Source organism: Hipposideros armiger, unplaced genomic scaffold, assembly GCF_001890085.2.
Source record: "Hipposideros armiger isolate ML-2016 unplaced genomic scaffold, ASM189008v1 scaffold_968, whole genome shotgun sequence".
In the NCBI taxonomy this organism is placed as follows: Eukaryota; Metazoa; Chordata; class Mammalia; order Chiroptera; family Hipposideridae; genus Hipposideros; species Hipposideros armiger.
Window position 1 is genome coordinate 454461 of NW_017732318.1, and position 5158 is coordinate 459618.

Below are 5158 nucleotides of genomic sequence, written 5' to 3' on the forward strand. Positions count from 1 at the left end.
ATTATATATTTAGTATCATACTTACTTGTATGAAAATTAAATCTACACTACACATCTGTAAGTAAAATGTTTATGCCATTAACTGCTACAGTACAAGTTCTATTGAATTCAGCAGAGTTCAAAGACCATGTGCTATTTGATGACTTAATTTCCCCATTCTTCCTTATGTAAATGACTGTAAATTTTTATTTTTACAGCTTACAATGAGGTAATTTGTCCTTTACTTGGGCCAATACAAATGCAAACTGCAGAACTGAAACAGGGTAGCAGAATATGGTCATAAATGGATCATATACAAAATCCACGATAAGCTTCTATTTTACTGATATTAGCAAAATAAATGAAGAACACTCAATAATAGTCTTACAACTAACAAGTAAATCTCTAGAAATGGTAAGTATAGTAATTATTTTATACTAACTACTTGTCACTTCCTCATTTCCTTAGTCCTATTAGGCTAAAAAATATGTATATAAAAAGCTAAGTCACTTAAGATTTCTCGAGATTTGAATGTTATTTATAGCTCAAGGTTGATCCAAATTAAAATGAGAGCTTTACTGTTTTACACAGGAAATATCTACTTAGGTCATTTCCCAACAGTTACCCAATCCAAAGCAAACTAAACACATCTGAAATATTTATAGGAAAGACTGATTTGGATAAGAAAAGAAATCATAAGACTTGTAGAAGAGCTGGATTTATTTATCAATTAATTTTTTTTAAATCACTCATCCAATAAAGGTTGCAGGAATATTTATCATATGACAAGCCCTGGGACAACTTTGCCACTATGTAGTTTTATCTACTTTGATTTCAACTCCTTAGAAATGTTAACACAAAAAGTAAACAGGAGGGGCTCTACATTCTATAATTCCATTTAAGTTACATTTGCATTATTTTCTCCTCTTCTCAAGAAATTGTAAAGCCTCTAAATATAAATACTTGAAGCCTCTAAATCAATGTTAATGCTACATATAAATTACATAAATATTATATACACATAAAACATATAAATATATATGTTTTAGGCATAGCAAGACTAAAACCGCTAATTCCAATGAATTCAAATAAATGATAGAATGATATTCACTCTGTGAATATTCAATAAATGACTTAATAGTAAAGTTGTATGAATGACACGATGGTACGACGAAGGCTTTCCAATAAAAATTAATGCAGGAAAAATGTCCCATTTTTATTTTATATATAATTAATTTAATCTCATTGGAATTTAGATTTCTTATTGGTTAAGTATCTTGTCCCATTACAGTAGTGCTCTGGATTATATAACAGATTACTTGGGTAAAAATAAATATATTAAAATTTACTCAATAATTTTTATATACATTATGTCATATACCACAATCTATATCACCATCCCTCATTATATCAAAATTTAATTAAGAAATCAGAGACTTGATTATCATCTGTTACCTGTATTTTCAAAGTAATTCATCTACTCAAACTATATCATGATATATGAGACTATGATTCTAAGATTATTGCTAAAAAATTAAGTTTGGTATTGTAGCATATTCTGCACAATTTCTAGACAAAAATAGGTTGTAGTACATTATCAAATACAATAGAAAAATCTCAAGTTCTGAGGCTATGGATGAAGATGTGTGTGAAAAAAGGCATAGAGGAGCAATCCCAGAATTCAGAGGAAAGTAGAAGAACAGAAATTAGATAAAGTTGAAGGAAAGTAAATGCATTATTATTATTTCCATCAGGTAATTCGGGCAAGCGAAACCTTTCAAAATCAGCATTGGAAAAAGATAGCCACAATTTATATTCCTCTTCTAAACATGTTTAATTCAGGCTCTTGGACACCTTTTGTTTAAATAAAAAAAGGGAATTTCTGATTTAATAATTTGGAAAGTAAAAACAGTACTCATTGTATTTTCAGTTTAACTCCACACTTATAAAACAAATGGCAGTAAAAGTAAAATTTTAGTAAGATTGGTCAATACCTAATGAACATGAACGCAAGACATTTATTCAGTTCTGAAACATAATCAATTTTTAGATGATAAGAACAAATTTAATCTTGGAGTTCAGAAAATCTAGGTTACGAGTACTTAGGTAGCCTACTTTAGTTTAGCTGTTTTTTGTTTCCTACTAAAATGATATGAAAAAGAAAGTGCATGGCTGATATTTATAAATTTTGTTGCTGACAAATCGCTGACCTTAAGGTGTAGATTAAGTTCTTTAGCAAATGGATTCTTAAAAGCAAGCTCTTGTTTTAAAATTATGTTGAAAATCTATCACTGGCAAGAGAGGTGAAAGAAAGGATAAATGTGACTAAGAAATCAATCTGTTGCACTCAAGTTTTCCATCTCCAGATGAGTTTAATTGTTGATGCTTTCTTCATGATCACCATTTTACACTTTGTTGCTTTCTATACAGCCTTTTAAGTTTTAGGACATTATTTTAAATTTTGTTTGTCACCCTTTCTCAGTTATACATCTTTTTGGGCTTAACTTACTGAAACTATCTCTCAGAATTAAATATGGTCAATAAACATTATGGCATATGCAAATCCACAGGCATATGTAAAGTCAGAGGTGAAAGATATTTTCACAGATTATATGAAACTTTAAAAAATATTAGTAAGTAACCAATTCAATGAAACTTTAAAAACATTAGTGAGCAATCAATTCAATCCATTGTTATGAAAATGGGATTGATTCTCTCCCCCATCACTCCAAAACAGCATTACATCAAGTAAACAACTTGATTTAAAGACATTNGTCTATTGGTCTAGTCTTTCCCTTGGGGAGATCCAGTGCTACGTCATCTTCCAGAATCATATCTGAGTAACTGATTCCCTGATATAGTGATCCAAGTCTAAATAGTTGCCTGATGTCTAGATCTTCATTTCAAACTTCCTGTTGGGCATCTCCACAAGGTTGACTAATAAACATTTCACACTCAACATGTCCAAAAAGAAATCCCTCATCTGTCCTTTTATTTGACTCCCTCCCACCTTTTTAAAATTAATGCCGCATCATGTTGTCAGTTGCTCATCCATAAAACCTACAGAGATATCTGCAGAGATTTCTTTTCACTCACCGTTTAGGGCCATTTGCTACAGTATGCAGTTTGCCTCTATAAAGGTGTTTTTCATTCATCTGGTCCTTGGCATTTTCATTAACATTGCATGGGTGCATGTTCTCATTGCATGACTTGTTTCCATTTATGTTGCCCATTTTTCTATTTCTTCTCTCTTCTAACACCATCTGGTTTACAACTCCCTAAGATAGTTTTGCTAAAAAGTAAGCTCAACTATATTTTACTCCTCTAGAAAATCTTTAAGCAATAGTCTAGTGCTCTCAGGGTAAAGACTCTGTCCTTCCCTTTACACTCAAGGCACCCAAACATGGTCTACTCTAAACTTTGGCTGTCAGGTTGATAGGGTAGGTAGATAGATAGAAATAAGCAGGAGAAGGAGAAACTTAGCCCTGGTTAGGAAGCCTCTTGCTGCAGCTCCTACTTGGGTCAAGACCCCTTGTAGGTGCCCAGGAGGACTCCAGACTTACATATACCCCTAAGGGATGTGTTTTCACATGTCCCTACATCAAAGAAATGCTTCGTTAAATGCCAGGGTACTACGCACCTCAGGGGGAGAAAGAGAGATAAGAGAAAGGAGAATGGGAGAAAATCCTACCCATAGAAATAAAAGCCTTCATGCGATGTAAGGCGGGGCTGCTGTCCTCTCTTGGGTGCCCACTCCATGTCTCAGAGTGTATTCTCCTTTACTAATAAATGTCTGGCTGCTTTATTCTGCACAAAATTCTGTCTCTTGATTGAATTCATTCCTTCAAGAAGACAAAGAGCTGAGGTTCAACGTCATTTTCCCGGTAACAAGGTGTTCTATTCTGCAGTCCAGCTGGTCATGTTAGTCACACACAACATAGTCCATATGCTGCCTCTTCTGATTTTGTTCATGTTTCTTCCATGTGAAATTCCCTCACTCCATATGTATCTGCCAAAGTCCTATCTAATTCTCAAGCCTACTTTTTATAAAGCCTTTGTAGCTTGCTCAACCATAAATTCGTTATCTCTTTAAAATGCTTTCTGTATGTCTTGTCAGCCACTTGTTCTCAGCCTCTCTATATATGGACTTACCTTTCTCTGGTACTAAATGATAAGCTCCTTATGATCAAAACTTTGTCATCAAAATAAAAATCATTAAAAAACCTACATATATCAGTCACAAAATGAAACAAAAAAGACTAAAATGATAAATAAGACAGTCTTACACACTTGTATGTCATCAGTATTATATGTATCACCTCAGCATAAAGCAGAAAGGCTTAGATGTAGTAGGGATACATTAACTATTGAATGGATAGTCAGTGAGACCATGATATTCTCTTAGTCTAGTATTAATTTCTTTAAATCTTTCTTCCAAGAACATTTCAATATTTTTATTGATTTCTTTACTCTGTCTCTCTGTCTCTATGTGTCTCTCTCTCTACATACACACCCTCATTTAGATCTTTATTGTTATTAGATATAGTGTCTAATATTACATATATAGCAGAATTTTAAGAGAAAGTTGCATTATTGGCTCATCTGTTTGGGCTAATTTACGAGGCTAAAGTATAATCTGACAACAGGTATTGAATTTGAGGTATAGGACCTAGAAAAAGTTATTTAGTCTACTGTTTTGAGAACAGGGTGTAGTTTGGGTTCTCTATATGTGTGTGTAGAAATGGAAGCGAAGATGTAGCTGAGGGAATGAAAACCATGAGAAAAGAGGAACTGTCTTGATGCTGAAGAGATGAGCTATTGTGGTTGGTCATGTTGCGTATAAAGGAATCCACAGATGACCTTAAAGCCACGTCTTAGTCCTGCTCCAGTCCAGTCAAAGCTGTTTATGATGACAGCTCAAATAACATGGTCAGAGAACACATAAAAGCTATCCACTGATTTTATTCTTAGGAACATCTTTCCATTACCTGTGGGACATGTATCTCTGTTTTTAAATAACACTAAGTCATTTGATTTGTTTCACTTCTACTGATACCACCTGTCCTACCTACTGGGTTTCCTTAAACCCCATGCAGAGAGAACAAAGTGTTGTTTACTCTACTTTTCTCTATTATCCCTGAAATGATCATATACATGTTAAAAATATTTTTGGGCTTTT